The following is a 17,327-nucleotide window of genomic DNA, read 5'->3' on the forward strand; positions in this document are numbered from 1 at the left end:
AGTTTGACCCCCCTTATAAATTAAAAACACTTTTTATATATTTAACACCATCATGAATGCTGGAGGCAAAGCGGGGTTTAGGGTGGCGGCTGACAGCTTGAGACCCCCCATGTAATAACCTCACGACCCCCTGAGGGGTCCCGACCCTCAGTTTGAGAACCCCTGATCTGCACTCCTCTGGCTCCAGCAAGAAACTACCTGTATCTAGCTCCGCAGCTCCTTGTTATATGGTTTTCCTGGGCCCTGATTGGCTGCTCCCTGCACAGTCTCTCTGATTGGCTGCTTGGAGGACTTAGCTCTGCTGCTCCTTTCCTGGGATGGGTGTAACAGAACCCCAAGGCTTCCAGCAGGGGACCTCTCAGCCTAGTCCACCCCATCATAGCTTGTTTATATGCAGAAATCAAAGTACACGATAGGCCTTTGAGATAAGAATTTCCATGTGCCATATGGGTGAATCAAACAACAGTGCATTGACGTGAGAACCACAGTGCAAGAGTGACCACAAGGGAATAACTCTTATCTGATGGAAGATACATGGCACAAGCCCATCCGAAAAAGAATCCCGGGGTCCCCATTCCCTACTGCTCCCACTGCCGCAATATTGCAAGGGAAACAACGGGATTGATGTTTCAGTGGCTGGTGACAAAGGGAGCTGAAGTGCTTTTAGGGGAAAGAATTCCCAGGCAACCACCATGTTGTATCACAATTCATGGCACTGACATGCTGCAAAACAGCCGCCGCGTCTCTCTGTCTCCAAAGAGGTGACATTTGCAGCAGCTGTCTGGCGGAGGCTATCCGTTTATTGCTGCAAAGGTAAAGAAGTGTGCAGATTGGCCACCAAGGTGCTCTCCTGCTTGGTAGGAGCCTTTGCGTCTCACTCAAGGACGTGACAGCTTTGCAAACGAGCAAAGGCTTGGAGGGTGATGGTGTGCGCGTGAAGGTATGTGCGCACTATTCATTAGCAATAAACTTGCAAAGGAAAATGTAAAATGACCTAAAAGGTGCATCATGCACATGCCCAGCACAGCAGGGAGGAAAATGTGCCATGAGGAGTAAAGGAAGTTTTGATTCCTCTTCCCTCCCTAGTTGTTCAAAATATGCTTTTCTTAGATGCCAAAAATACAGCCTGCCCAGCTCTGTTCTCTCCTCCAGCTTTGACTCCTTTGCCCCTTGCTCCTGTAGCATTGTCTGTCCTGTCCACTCTGCATCTCACTCTTGTACACTCTTACTCTGCTCCTGCACTGCTGGACCCCTGCAGAGGGAAACTACCTGGGTCCCTTCCACTACGAATTCAGAGCTGCCCCCTGGCTCACTGAGCAGCTCCATTTCCCCCACCGTCTCCCTTCCTTTACACGCCTTAATCTACCTCCTTCCCTCTCCGTCCAGGGCCTCACTGCCTTCAAGGTGAAGACCAACAAGTTCTGGTGTGACTTTCTCCCTCCTGTCTCTGCTCTGTACCTAGGCGCTGACTTAGACGGCTCTCACCCCCCGCTTACAACCACTCCAACTGGCTCCTTGTCTCAGTTATAGATTTTAAGGCCAGAAGGAAGCAATTATGATCATGGGGCATAGAGTGTCCACCAGTGATTCTGGCATCCCCCAGTAACAGTGTGTACATTCTAGGAAAAACATCCAATCTCCCCCCAGAGACTGACCTCCCTCCTTCCCCTCAGAGCACTCGGTATTGTCCCTCAGCCTCACAACCAACCCTTGACACCATCGTATCCTTCAGTTATTGACCCATGTGCCTTAACCTCGGAGAGCTTCCCGTGGGCTGTTTACAATGGCTGCCCTGACTGCTGCTGCTGCTGTAGCTCATTCCTGGACCACCTGCCCCTGACACAGCTCTTGCTCTTGCTAAAGTTTCAAATGACTTCTCCATGCTCAAAAGTCAAGGGCTTCTCCTCATCCCCAACTTTGTTCATCACCTCTCCTTGACCTCCTTTGACTTTTGTGGCTCGTTCTCTCTCTCTCTCTCTCTCAGCATTTCCTCCCCTCTCGTCCAGTCCTGATGGATCCCGCTCAGGGTTCAGTAGGGGAAGCTTGCTCTGATTCACCTCGGCTCTGTGGAGAGACATCGGCCTTCCCTCTCTTGATAGGTGTCAATCTAGCACCTTATGAGCATGACATGGACTTCATCGGTCTAGAGCAGGCGTGGCCAACCTGGGGCTCTGGAGCCACATGTGGCTGGTAGGTAGTTAATATGTGGCTACTTTTATAGGCACCGACTCTGGGGCTGGAGCTACAGGCACCAACTTCAGAATGTGCCTGGGGGGGGTGATCATGGCTCAACCCCTGGCTCTGCCCCAGGCCCTTCCCTCACTCCACCCCTTCCCGCCCCCTCCCCTGAGCCTGCTGTGCCCTCGCTCCTCCCCAGAGCCTCCCGCACACCACGAAACAGCTGATCGGGAGGGATGGGGAGGCGCTGATCAGCAGGGCTGCCAGCAGGGAAGTGGTGGGGAGGAGCTGATTGGGGGCTGCTGACATATTACTCTGGCTCTTTGACAATGTATATTGGTATATTCTGGCTCCTTCTCAGGCTCAGGTTGGCCACCCCGATCTAGAAGTAGCTATGCGGGGAACAATTTTGGACAGTAGAAGGCTCTTTAATCTAGAAGAAAAAGGCATAACAAGATCCCAGGGTGGGAAGCTGACGTTAGACAAATTCAGACTAGAAATAAGTACATTTTTTTTTTTTTACAGTGAGGTTAAGTAACCACTAGGACAACTCTCCTAGGGATGTGATGCATTCTCCATCACTTGAAGTCTAAATCAACATTGGATGATGTTCTAAAATGCATGCTATAGCTCAGCCAGAACTTATGCACTTGATGCAGAATCCCTGGGTGAATTCTATGGTTATGCAGGAGGCCAGATGATCTAATGGTCCCTTCTGGCTGGAAAATCCATGAATCTCTAATGAAACCACAGTGATAGGTACCACCTAGAAACCCTGTGGAGTTTTGGGGTTGGGCCACTGGGAATCTCCTCTCCAGAGCCAGTGGTGGTGGGGATATGTCCAGAGCTGGCTTTTTTGGTTGTAGTAAATAATTCCGGTATGGTACTTGTGGTAAATAAAGCTCTGCAACCTTTTTCTCTCCAATGAAGGTTGTGAAGTGGTAATGAAGCTTTGCAAGGGGAAAGGGATGGCGACTCGCCAATAAGTGGAGGTGAGGCAGAAGGTGTCTCCTGCTTTCAGTGTGTCCTTCCTTGTAGATGTTGCTGGGGATTGGGGGAAGAGGGTGGAAGGTGCCCTCTGGCAGGTTAGCGAGGACAAAGAGAAGGAAAAACAGCAAAAACTCCTTGCACATCTTACTAATGACTGTCCCCAGCCTCTCACAGTCCTGTTTGATGTTGGGGATAACTGTCCCTGCACCATCACTTGTCCCTTTTCACAGCAGCATTTCACAATAATCCTCTGACCCTCTCAGAACTCCAGCAGTTGGGGAAACCAATCAAAATGTAATGCAAGGAGAGGAAAGTTTAGTACAGGCCTCTTAAAGTAACTTGTTCTTCAGCAGGAAAGGTAAGGGGAGGAGATTTGAAATAACTGGCCCTAGAAAGCTCCAGGTAGGGTTCTGCCAATGCCACCCCTCTGACTTCTGCAGGGGAAGTGTCTCCATCCACATTGCCATGAGAGGATGGGCGTGTGAACTCTCCATGTCCCATTGCTCTGTGCTTCCCATGGGGACAATGGCTCCTTGCTCTTGTGACCTAGGGGGATCCAGCTACATGCCGTTCCAGGGTTCTCGGCGCTCCCTAAGTAAAGGCACTCTCAGGCTTATTGAGTACAGCTACCCTCAGAGGACATATACCTGCTTGAGTGAAAACTTGCCAAGCCCTATCTTGGAATGGATTTGGGGTCTGTGTAAAGTCAGGGCTGGATTCCTTGGAGACTGTCTCTTCTGCCGTGGTTCCTGAGTTGTGGAACCTGAGGGGGGCTTGCTCCTGGAACATGTCGCCTCCTGCCACACTGGGATAGCCCGAAAGATAACAGTGTTGCCCCTCAATCTAGACAAAAACTAGCACCCTGAAGGACAGCTGGATCCTTCTATGTCCCAGATCTCGGCAGTTTGGAAAAAACAGGATTTGGATTCCATCCAGCCCTGTTCTTGGGTTTTCAAAGACTAAACTCGATCAGCATGGCTACAAAAACCAAAAAACAACTTTAGTCACACTAGATTGGATCAGCCAGTTAGTCTGGGCCTTTAAAATTTAACATTCCATCGAATAACAGAGTTTTCATTTGCTTAAAAGAAAGAGACGCATACTTCCCGCAGGACTGGGAGGGCTGGATCTATAGGTGTTACCAGAAATGGGCAGCAGGTATTTCTGTCTTCTTCCCCACACTAGCCTCATATTTCTGGCTTTGGTTATACCCTGACACATTTATTTACAGTCTGTTGGAGACCAGTTGCTTTGCACCTTAGATTTGTATATGTTTATTCCTATGATGTCAAGCAACAAAACACATACAATTAGCCATAAGTTGAGTTTAACATTCTTACAGTATTTTGGAACATCACACGCACATCCTCAATGCAACTTTACTGTAGCCACAGAAAAATGTCTAGGTCTCATGAAAGTACTTTGTTTTAATGCTGCTTGACCTCTACTTTGTAGGCGGGCAACAAAAAAGATGGTTACTATCAAGTCTTAACTTCAAGTATGTTCAAATACTCCCTATGAATGTTGCCCATTTGAAAGAATTTCTAACTTTCATCAGCTTGGTTTGGCCTAAGATGACAGTTTAATTGCTAACCTTTTGAAATTAATGAACAAACAGTAACACATCAAGTTCTTAGCACATAGCCTGTGATGCTCTTCATTGAGTTGGGTGCAGGGCGGGGAGAAGGGATTGCAAGCTCTCTGATGGATTTGTATCCAAATGCCTCGTCCGGGATTTTGCATCCTTGTATTTTCTGACTTTGAAATCCTGTCAGATTAGATGGACCCTAGGAAGCCAGGCATCTGTAACACTGCAGGATGTAGCGCAAAGAGCGGCAGTAGGAAAATATTGATTGTTCTGAGCTATAGGAAGGCTGGTCTGGAGGATCCCTGCAAAGAGGGATCCAGCCCTTTGTGTTCAGCCCCGGATGGTTCTGTACTGTCAGCTGAGCATTTCAGCAAAGCTCCCTCTGACTGCAGCACTTTACTCATCATTGATATGATCTTTGCAAGTATGGATTATCTAGGACAGCCCACGGCTATTTATGCCTAAACTTCCAGATCATTGTGTTTGTTGGACTCTCAGAGAATTTGGGCACTATAATTTCCAGCCCTTTCTTTTTTTTTGCTTATGCTAATATGTGACTGCTTATTGCAGAGCTTGCTATTGATTTCCCTGGAGAGAAATTAAAACTCAGACCAGCAGTAGGAATTATGGAAGATAACCAGCACTGGCCATATCCTTTGTGTTGTAAAGGGAGCCTTGTTTGAAGCCTTAGCAATATAGCAGGAAGCGGGTATAAGAACCTGAAATGCTTTGCATTGAATTAAAGCTCAGACTAGTCACTCTTCAAGCCCTGATCTGCGTGGCAGCGTTCAGTTCGCTGTGGTTTGTATTGCCACACTATTCCTTATTTGTGAGTATCCAGACAGTTGCCAGGTGCTGCGGAAAATGTTTGCCAATTCTGAAAGCTTCACTAATTTTAGCACAAGAAAACGTTTATACTGGACGTTTGCTTTGTGCTATTTGTTCTCCTCCTGGAAAAAATCCAGTCAGGGAGCAACAACCACACCATATGACTTTCACGACCAACTATGCTACACGGATAGTGAATAGTTGAGCCCGACCTCCAAAAAGTATCCATCCAATCTCTTTGGCAAACTCTCTTTCCACTCGTGAATAAGTTCAAAGGGTTGGCTCACAAACCAACTTCTAACCGACACAGGGACTAATTCAGGACAAATATTATTCAGAATGGATAGTTCAGTCAGTTGTAATGCTGCCTATTTAATCTTGTGTGATTCTGGTTTTCAGAGTCATGCACCCAATATACCATCTGTCCTCTCAGTATGCCTGGATGAGAAGGTAGGTCAGTCTCCATGCCCACTGGATTACTGGGTTCTCTGCTGAGATGGGCTTTTTGTGTTGAGTGGTAGGGCTGAGGACTAATCTTTCTGACATAACCCACCAATTGATGTAGAGTAGACACGATGAAAAATGCCAGAAAAATTGCAGGAATTTGTTTTAATTTCATTTCCCCCCAAAACTTCCCCATTAATTTCTTGTTTGAAAAACCTAATAAATAAATAAATAAAACCACCCACCCACCCACCAATGCAACTTTTTTTAAGGCTCAAAAAATAATTGACTTTTGGCTAAAACAAATGAGTTTTTTCCAAAGGCCAAAAAATGCAGAAGGTTCTTTTTGGCTTTACATTGAAAATCCAGAAAATTCCAACCAAAACAAATTTTCTGTAAATGTTTTTGATTTGGCTGAAATGTCCTTTTAGTTAAAAAAAAGTTTTATATGCAGGTCTAGTGATGTATTTTACTAGTGATCTAGTAAATCCTTCAAGCTATTCAGAGGAACTTGTTTGACTGGCTTAGTCTGTGTCAGTGGTGTCGCCCTCTATTGGTCCTCAGAGGATGGAGGCCCTGCCACTGCTGCAAGCTAAGGGAGCGCTCCTTTAGGTCAGCTAGTAGAACGTGCTCTGTGGAGACCCAGGGTAATGGATCAAGTCCCAGCCCCGCAGGTGTGTCCATGGATTCTTTACTACCTGCACATATTGTTCTCAGCACGTAGATTTGATACATTTGCCTCAGTGTTTCAAATTAGGATCAAGCCTCTTTGGCTCCAAGTTTATGAATTTCCAACTCCCCATCTCTGGGTATGTGTGGTTTTATTTTTTTAAATCATCACTTTTTTCTAAGATGCTCTTACGATGGTAGGGTACCGTTCTTTATTTGTTTGATGTTCCCATTTGATGTTTTTCTTTTGATCCCAATGTTTTCCTGTATTATTTTCACATAAAATTAGGCAGGCTTGGATCACTGAGTCTCTTCCGCCGCTGACAGCTTTAGAAGCCTTTCATGAGCCAAGGCAGCGATTCTCTAAGGCACTGCTGCACTTCCTGAGTTTGCTGATTCTTCCTGCTTCTTTCCCAGTCCAAATGGTGAGCTTTTGAATCCTCTCTGAGCTATTGGACTGTCACTAATGCGAGTTAGCGTCAGGGAGTGGGGCAGGGACAGTCGAGCCCAATGGCTGGAGCAGGAGTCAGAGTAGGGAAATGGAACTGAGGGTCAGAGCCAGGAATCCAAGCCGAGAGTCAGAACTGGGTTACCTGGAGTCAGGGAAGGCAGGAACAGAGATGGGTCTGAGGTAGGAACCAGGCTGGGACGCAGGAAAAGGTAGGGTCCATCTCTGCAGCAGGTTGGGGACCTATCTTGTTGCATAGACAGCTTCCTACTGTTTGGCCCAGGCATGCTATTTAAGGCCTCAGGGCCTCTGTGGGCAGGACATCCAGTGGTGCCTGGCTGCTCACCGCTCATTGGACACTGCTGTGGGGGTGCGAAGGTGGCAGTCACTCAGGGACATGCTGATCCAGGTTCTAGCACTGTGGCTTCTCACAGTTAGGGCCAAGTCTTTCTGTGTGGGCAGGAGCTTTGTTTGCACAGACACTACAATACTTGGCCCTGAGCTCTGGGTCAAAGGAGAGAATTCCTGAAGAAGAGCTCTCTGGAAGCGTGTCTCCCTCCAACAGAAGCTGATCCAATGAAAGATGTTATCTCACCCACCTCATCTCTCTAATATCCTGCGACTGACATGGCTACAACACCATGTATGTTATGAACTGGCAGTATACAACAGGACAAACTCCAGGAGGTAAAGATCTGGTGGTGGGAAAAATAAGTATTGTCTAAGTAGGCCAATGTTTCTTTGCAAACCTGGCAGTGGTATCTTACAATTCCCAGCAGCATGACCTAAGAACTGTGGGTCTGATTTCATTTCTACTGAGCTGGGTTTGTCACTGTGTTATTTAAACCTGGCTTCTGCCCACTGATTTCAGTTAGTATTTAGTATTGGAAATAATGCCATGACCTTCTCATGCACTATACTTAAGGAACTGTTGCTCCTTCCATGATGGTGGACTCTGTTCCCCTCAGGGTAGGGATTATATAGTTAGGTGGAAGAGTATTGGCCACCGTGTCTCACTGAGAGAGCTTACGTGAAAACCTTAAATGGATGACAAAGGGCTGATGCCAGAAATGAAGCATCATTTCCGCCAGTTACATAATGGCTTGCAAAATTTGTTTTGGTGCAGTAGTTCTTACAGGGGGATGAAGAGACATGGGAGAATTAACTTTGCTCCAACCTAAAATAAAATATAAAATTAGCTCTCTTGCTGTCTTTTTCAAGCTTTTGCTTTTTTCTTTCATCTTTTGCTTTGCACATCCTCTACCGGTGTCCAGCAGCTCTGAAATCCTCAGGACAATTCGGCTCTTCACTGAAGGAATGCAGACTTCAATGACGACTGCCCCCGTGTGAAATCCAAGTGCTTTCCTTTTGTCTGAGAGGAAACAAAAATGGCTTTCGTGGTAGAAAGTTGCCAAAGGCCACCCTGACTGAAGTTAGGTTTGTTTAGCTTAGACTTCTGTGACTGGTCTAAAAGACCAGGGTATGCAAATTGGTGAGGCGGAAAAAGTCATAAAGATCTCCATGTAAATATATATGTGTATTTTTGACCAACTGGTAAAGATGGAGCGATCTCTCATCTACAAAATGGACTACAAGATAAGGGATCAGTTGGGAGCCATGTGCTTCCATTTCCTGGCTGATAGATCAGTACAGAATGGAAAAACTTAGAGCCATCTCTGGTCTTCTTTGGCAGAGGGGGTGTGTGTGGGTGGGGGGCAGGGAAGTTGATGACAAACACAGCCACACATGCTTTTGCAAACAAATCTACAGGTAACAAGTGTTTTATGCTTTGGATTATGGTCAACGCCGAAAGTGATGCAATCAGAAAACAGTCAGTGGGTAATTTTAGAGAAAAAAAGCCCAGCAATTGATGATGAACGTACAATGTTTCTGCAACTGCCGTTTAACTGCTTTTTATGGCTTTGTTACTCTGAAATATCACACCTGTGTGTCATTGTTTTTCTTTTGGTGAGGGCATAGGGCCCTCTCTATTTCTGATTCCTTTTTCTGTGAAGCATAGGGACACGGATAGTCTTGAAAATGGGTTGCTTGGAATTACGAACACTTAAAATATGAAGAAAAGTCATGTCTTCAGTCTCCTCAATGGGTAAGGGTCTGAAGAAACTCAGGCGGTGAAGTACAACAAAACTGATATCAACAGGATATTAGCTGAGCTCATCACAATGAGGTGCTGTTCGTTGGTGCACAAGTGTTTCAAGTGCGTTCAGTCTGCACTGGGCTATTCTGACCTACATGAAACAGACCTCCTCTGGGGGCTAGATCATTAGCTGGTGTCAATTGCGGTAGCTGCACTGAAATCAACAGAGCTATGCCAGTTTACACTGGTTGAGGAGTGTTTCCTATGAGCTAATGCCAGAGGATGGTGGCTATAGTGAACCAGGAGGTGCTGACCAGTTGTAAGTATAATTAACATTTCCGAATGGGGAGGGCAGAGGGACTGATTGCATTGCCCTGGGGAGAAGAGTTGGCCGCCGCCGCCTCCGCTGTCTTTGCTTCACCTGAATATCAACTAAGTTCTGTTTGTTTCTGGAAAAGTTTAGAGGACAGACATTGAGACTTGGCCCAGATCTGTCGGCTCAGCCTCTGTTTTTCTGGGATTTATGCTGTCCTGTGGATGTCAAAGAAGCTTGAGGGGAACGTGGTGGTCATGAATTTCCTGTCCCCACTCACTTGGGCTGCTTGCAAGTCATAATGAGAAGACATTGGGATGCCTTTAAAACATCAGCCTGCCTTTGTCCAGCATCAGGAATTAAACCTTCTCACCTCATGGAATATTAGAAGGTCAAACCAAGTAGAAGGGAGACCCGATGGATATGTCCACTGAGAAAGGCACTTTCCAGTGTGGGGAGACAGGCTTGCACTAGCCAGTGCACTCAAAATAGCACTGTGGTCGTGGTGGCACAGATGGCCACTCAGGCTAGTGGTCAGAGGACAAAGTTGCCCAGTCCCCTGGGTACGTACTTGGGTGACTAGCCCTAGCTGTCAGCCCTGCTGCCGTGGCCCAATGCCACTTTTAAGGTGCTCTTAAGAGATTGAGGGGGCACTTGCATAGCAAGATTGCTTCCTTTGCACCCAAGCGTACCCACTTAGGCATGCACAAATGGGCTGCATGCAGCTTGCCTGAACTTGAACACATGGGACCGTCAGTGTGGCGGTGGTGATTGCTGGAGCTTTTTTCCAACAGGGGAAAAAGGGACAAATTGTGTGTCGGATGGGAAGCATCTAGGCAAGAATGGCGGGGCGTGAATATGAGGACTGGAGACATGAATACCCTGAAAATTCAGGGGTGGGCTGGGCTCTGTCCTGGCTCAGGCCCGTCACCAATTTAAACTGGGGTGATGGATTGCTGTAGCCTGAAATAAATCAATGTTTGCTTCTGATTTGCATAAATGATTGACTTCTCATTAATAGCTCATTAGGAAGACTGGAAGCCATGTGCTAAGAGCAAATCCAAGGAAGGAAGAGATGCGGGCAGAGTCCCTACTTGTAAATTGCACTGCAGACTCCACCAGACTCACAATGAAGGAGCTGGGAACCCGACTGCTTAGCAACAGATGCATGGAGCTAAGCATTCACCTGCAAACTTCACCAGAGACCAGCACCTGAGAGTCACCCCAAGAGGAAACTAAGAAAGTGCCTTGAAGGCCCTTGCATGAGGAACGCTCCCACCTGGAGGTGGTAGAAAAGGCGAATCATGCACAGCTTGGTAATGGATGACAGAGAACTGGCTAGGCCAGGCCTGGGCTGCCTGGCAGCAGGCCAGCGGGAGAGCTGCGAGAGATGAATGAACCAGTCCTTTCTGAGGGAGGCCTGACGTGGGCTGTGAAAGGAGGTGGCCTAGCTAACGAACAGCTGGGACCCGGGATCGTATTTGCCAGAAGAAGGTGTGGGGTGGCAGATGCTGCATTCAGCCCTTTGTTTTTATTTCCCCCCCACCACTCCATACGCCCCTATTCCCCCCCGCTCCCCGTGCACCTGTTGGCTGGCTCTAATGCTGGGCTTCTTTTGTATCGTTGTGGTGGGGACCTGTGTCAACGCTGGAAGGAATGGGATGGACAGCTCTTTATCTGTTCGAAACAGTCTTTTTTCAAAAAGTGCCATTTGTACCATTCCCCCTTCCCGCCCCCCGACAGCAAGAGCCTCCGGCAGCGAATGCATGAGGCAGAGACGATGGCCCCGGAACACTGGAATTTGGAAGGATTCCGAGAAAATGAAGAAATTGGCAGCATGGAGAAGGCTGGTTTTCTTTATCCTCAGCATAACCTGCAAGGGGCCAAGTCTCTCAACTCTGAATGACTTCACCAGGAGCTGCGAAGTTCACCTCTTTGCCAAGACACCACATACATCTCTCTGTGCAGGTAAGTCCCCACCCCACACTGGTCATTTTCCTTCTAGTATCTAGCACCTCATCTTGCCCTCTCTCCATAGGAGGGATATGATATAGCCAGGATAAGGGGTGGGTGGCTACCTGACACTCCCCCATATAGCCCATCAAAACTGTTCTCTCCTGGGGTTCCTAAGATCATCCAGTGCCTCACTCCTTCAAGGCTGGACTGTAGCTGCTTCCTACTCCCATGCAACACAGAGCTTCCATCCCTTGGGATGTGATGCGCACACAGGGGCTGTGGCCTGGGAGAACACTTGAAAATGTGACATGCAGGCTGCAGTCCTGGTGACACTTGTTCCACGTGTCCGTGGAGCGAGAGGCTGGCTGCACATCAGCTCCTTGGCCATGGTAGGTCTCCGAATCTGTGTCATTACTAGCATAGGAAGCATTCCTCAGAGAGAGAGCCCACTACTTTTGCTCTGCCTCCCTCACCACCTCTTCCACTCCGTCAGTGTCCCCAGACTGATATGCCCGTTTTAGCAGCTTCTCACATAAATGTCTTCTCCTTCGCTACACCCTAGGCGTGCAAAGCCCCCAGGGCCCCTCTCCATAGCGAGGTCCTCCTCAAAGACCATGATGGCTACAGGAAATCTAGCTGCAGCAAACCTTATTTTACTAAGATGTGGCCAACTCTCGCCCATGTGCCCCTCTCCTCTCCCCTTTGTGTGTCAGTCCTTAGGTTGTGAGCTGCGTGGTGCAGACCATCTTCTGTCTGGAGAGCACCTACCATATTGTAGGCACTTCTAGAGGTGCCTACATAACAATAACACTCCTGGGAGGGAATGCTTGGAGTAAAATAGCCAGCTCAATGTGACTCACTCTGAATAGAACGAGCCTCTTGCCTTTTGTGACAAAGCATCATCGACTGACATCCTTGAATTGTGTCTGACATCTTTGAATTGTGTGTGCTTGTAATGATATCCATGCAATGTGATGAAAGGAAAAACAATCCCCTGTGATGTATTACATTGCAGAGAACCTCCTTTATCTGCCATTAACAGTCAAGCAAAAATTATTGCTTGCCTTCAAGTTGACAGGGCAATAAATATGGACGTCTGCTATGTGAAGCCTATTTGTGGGAGCAGTTTATCGATATGTACTTGGAGGCAAGATGAATGACAGCCTACACTGAGTGTCCGTGTAAAACTGTTCAGTCTGTATTTTTGCTACTCCTTTCTCTCTTGTTTTAGGAGGTTAAGTTATTTGTCCTGAAAATTGGAGTCAGTTGGAATTGGGAAGGAAAAATACCCAACCTCCTTGACTATTTAAATTGGGAAGAACAGTGATTCACTAGGAATATTTTTTTTAATTGATCAACGTGTCAAATATTAGCAGTTTGGTGAACCAGTGGCTCGTTGCAAGGAGGCTGGAAAGGGGAAAAGCTGTTATTGCAGTGAAGTAGCTGAAAAGATTAGCAAAAAGAGGAAGAGTGCAGAGAAAAGGCCATGAAAAGACACTTTACTATTCCAGGATTTATTTTTCAAAAGTAACACCTAAGCGTGTTTTTTTCCCCTCCAAAATCTGTTTTGATCCAATGAGATGCAATATGCACATCACACAGCAGCTGATGGTATCAGTAAGTTATACCATAAATGATTGCTTTTTGAAATGATTCTTTATCAAGAGTATTATGTCTGTGCAGCCCAATTGCCTTCAAATTCTTCCATTGGTTATGCATGAGCAACCCTACCATATTCAGTATGTTGCACCAGGGGAAGCTGAAGGGAGAATTGGGTTAAGCCCTTAGAAATGAATTGATGCTGCACAAATCAATACAGATTCCAGCTCCCTCTCTCAGGGCTGTGTTAGCTCTTGCGGGGCTAATGGGTAAAACGTAGCTAGAAATTCCTTTGTCACTGAGTTTGGCAAACACAACTCTGGATACGCACCAGGAGCAGATCTCTTTAGTGAGAAGCTGCCGTATTTACAGCGCAATTTTTCTCACCTCAACTGAGCTTTTCCGTTGAATTCCCCAAACCATTACATTACTGAGGTTGAAGGACTGTCTTTTTGTTCTGTGTTTGTGCAGCGCCTTGCACGATGGAGTTCAGGTCTGTGATTGGGCCTCCTAGGTTCTACCACAATACAATTAATAATAATAGTCTGGTCCTGAGATATTTCTCATAGCAAAATATGCAGTGGAGTGATGAACTCCAATAGCTGCTTATAATGGGGGAAGCCATAGTTTCCTCAGGGAAATATCCCCATTCTAATAATGACTATATTTCTGAGACAAGTTTCCTTTTTAGATACTCTTCCAGTCCTTAATCCTAAAGCTGACCCAGCTCTCATGGTGATCAAAGGAGCCTCTTAGCTGGTTAATGCATTTGATTGTTTTCTCAAGAAGGCTGTACTGGAAGGAGGAATTTAATACAGGCACAGAGCTTGATAAAGATTTGTCTTCAATTAGCAAATAGCATGTGTTAATCTATTTGGTCTGAAAAGCAAGACCTGAGATCTGTTTATGTTAAGATGTTATTTAAATGTGTTTATGGTGGGATGGACTCAAAAGAGAGATTTATCTTATCTTGGTGAATGGGTAGATGTAGCTGTTCTTGCACTGATGTTGAATGTTGCTAAAATGCTGGATACACCCAAGGTATGAGCATCAACTTTCTTGATGAGCAACTCTATGAACAGAATTAAGCTGCCCTGGAGATGAATGAGTGGTGATGGAATCTGTCAGGAAACATGTTGCTCCACACAGAGGATACTTCTTAAGGCTTGCCTTTTCGGATGCTCAGCACGCAGGAAACTGGCATGTGAATCTAGTGTGCTCCAGCTTGCCATACACTGACCAGCCACATGCTTTCTGCTACCGCACATTAAAGTTCTGGGCACTATGGAACATGTAGTGCATGGTGGTAGGCTCAGCATGGCCAGTTAGTGCATGGCAGGCTAGGGCACTGTAGACTTACATTGCAGCACCCTGCACACTAACTCTCCATATCAACCAGCCCTTGCTTTGTACCTAGCGCACTGAGCTTGAAACATGTGATGTGTCCAAATAAAAAACTCTGCTCAAACTAGGTAAGTATTTTGGCAAATGTAAATTTCACCGATCTGATTTACCAACCCTAGATATCACTTCGGACCCATCTTGTGCTGTTGATTACACTGGGGAGTTCAGCTTCAAAAACTGAAGGTATCTTACAGCCATTTACTGGTAGAAGTTAAACTGTTAACAAGGTTTCTGGGAGAAACTCTTGCCTATGTTCTGCAGGCCTGTGAAGACCCATGGGGAAAATCTAGCTACCTACTCTAGTTCTTCATTTAGATGCTTTTCCTCACTTGGGGTCCCAGTAAGCCCCTCTTTCAGACGTGCTGTTGACATCTTGACACAATTATGCACTGTATAGTCCAATAGGACAGAATTGGAGCATTTTTAAGGTAGGTCTGGGAGGGAGTGCTATGTCAGTATGTCTTAATTTACTACAGGCTGATTCCCTGGGCACTGCAGAGCAGATGGAAACATATGGCCCTTTGCTTTTAGACTTTTTAGACAAGTCTTTTGTCTTCAGTCCTTTGAGTGGTGATGTTTCAATGAATTTCAAATACATTCTTAAAGTCGTGTAGCTAAACATGATGAACCAGAATCTGGTCTCATTTATTCTGGTGTAAATCTGGAATAACTCCGCCGGTTAAAATGGCATTACTCTGAATCTACATTGGTGTTGTTGAGCTCAGAACCTGGCCCACTGACTGAGGCAGAACGAAAAATGCTTTATTGTTATAGCAAGTCGGGAATCCATGAAGCAGAGAATAGATTTAAAATCTAAGGTGGCTAATAAAGTAAAGGACAAACTGTTCAGGACACCAGTGTTTGAGAAACAGATGGAAGAGGAGGTATGGACTATATTAGCTAGGAACCTGAGAATTGCTGCATTGAATGGGACCAATGATCTGTCTCCTCCAGGATTCTACATGACAGTGGCCAACACCAGCTACATCAGAGAGAGGGGTAAGAACCCCACCACTGGACAATTCTGGAATAACTTGCCAATAGAGGAAGCTCTTCCCTAGCTAATATCAGTTTGTAGTAGTTTTTGTGAGAAGAACAGCCATTTCTTAAGATCCTTCAGAACATTTGGCTGTACATCCAGTCTCACACCCATGTGGTTCTTTCGTTTGTCAGTTTGTTCCATCTCTACTATTTTGTGCACCTCAATGTCTGATGATGCCTCGTCTTGAGGATCTAGAAAAAGTAGGTATCTCCCCTACAATCTCTATGGTGAAGACTGATGCAAATAAATCATTTAGCTCCTCTACAATGTCCTTATCTTCTTTAACTGCCCCCTTTACACTCTGGAGCAAAAATGGATCTTTCATCCTGGAAGTGCCCAAGGCAAAAGGATGGTCATGGGGATCAACCCTCTTATACGCATAATGAGAAGAATATGAGTCAAGATCCTCCTCTGACCCCCCCGCCTTCCTAGGCTACGACTTCTGAGCGCAGCCATAATTCCCTTTTGCTCTTCCAACATGTCTCTGAAAGCACAACTTTGTCTCCTATATTCCCTGTGACCTGCCTGGGTCTCATCCTGGAACCCCTTTGGCAACTCAGCTAAAACCATTGCTGCTATCCACATTCCCAAACTAACCCACGTTTCCCATTGCTTAGAGCTGCAGGAACGCTCTGGGGTCGATAAAGTCTCCAAGCTTAGAAAAATCATTACCATGTTCCTTTACAAAATCAATCAAGCTGTTTTCCAACACTGTCTCTAACTTTCCAGATGTTCCCTTTCCTTCTGTCATATTTTCTCACTTGACCAGGCTTATTAGCTGGAGCCCTGAATCAGTAATGGAATGTATCCGTAAATCAATTCAGGACTACAACATGGAAAATTACAGGTTTATGACCCTGCTCCACGTCCCCCTCCTCTATGCCAGACAAACAGTTTGTATCAATCGTTCCTTCCTCTCCATCACTCCTAGCAACTGGCTTGCCAAATCTGTTACTTGGGGTTTTTTTGAAGCCAAAGCAGTGGTAACTTAACTGTTCGGTTTTTTTTAGGCAGTGTCAGGAATAAATGAACAGGGGGCACAGCTTATTCATTTAAGAAATGATGGATACAAGCAAGCGTGCTAGTTCAAAGAAGAACTAGATAAATTCATGGAGGGTAGGTCCATCAATGGCTATTAGCCAGGATGGGCAAGGATGGTGTCCTTAGCCTCTGTTTGCCGGCAGCTGGGAATGGGTGACAGGGGATGGATCACTTGATGATTCCCTGTTCTGTTCATTCCCTCTGGGGCACCTGGCATTGGCTACTGTGGGAAGACAGGCTACTGGGCTAGATGAACCTTTGTTCTACCCGGTATGGCTGTTCTTATGTGCTTTTATTTAAAACTATCTATTAGATTTTAAGTACATACACAATAGGTTTAGGACATTTTATCCACAGTTTGAGATGGTTTTGAGTGATTACCAGCTGGGCTTTCAGGAGCCCTCTTTTTGGCCAGCTGATGGTGAGTTTAGGTGCCAGCTTTTTGCCTGAAGAACCTCGGACTGCTTTGAGGTATTTACTTTTATCTAATTTTTTATAGCTAACTTTAACAAAGCACCTAACTTATAGTGACTTCTAGTGGGTTAGCATAGTAACCTTTAATGGGTTACCAATCTTTTTAAATTTAATAACTTATTTTAAAATACTTTAAATTTTTAGTTATAACAATAATATGTTCAGGGCACTTAAAATCAAGGTTGTTGTTTTCATATTTTTCATGCTTTTTTGTTTTGTTTTAATTGGAAAACTGCAAGTATGCAGCTGTTTCCC

The 17,327-nt window shown here is 45.8% G+C and overlaps 1 long non-coding RNA gene across 1 annotated transcript; it reads right to left on the reverse strand.

Annotated features, from left to right (window-relative positions):
• Window positions 1-2,458: 2,458 nt before the first annotated feature.
• Window positions 2,459-14,415, reverse strand: LOC122463066. The gene is made up of 4 exons (XR_006286046.1): window positions 14,403-14,415; window positions 8,176-8,183; window positions 4,165-4,166; window positions 2,459-2,570 (listed from the first exon to the last, which is right to left on the reverse strand). It is a non-coding gene; the product is annotated as an uncharacterized LOC122463066 (long non-coding RNA).
• Between the last annotated feature and the right edge of the window lie 2,912 nt (window positions 14,416-17,327).

The sequence above is a fragment of the Chelonia mydas genome, chromosome 15, assembly GCF_015237465.2.
Source record: "Chelonia mydas isolate rCheMyd1 chromosome 15, rCheMyd1.pri.v2, whole genome shotgun sequence".
In the NCBI taxonomy this organism is placed as follows: domain Eukaryota; kingdom Metazoa; phylum Chordata; order Testudines; family Cheloniidae; genus Chelonia; species Chelonia mydas.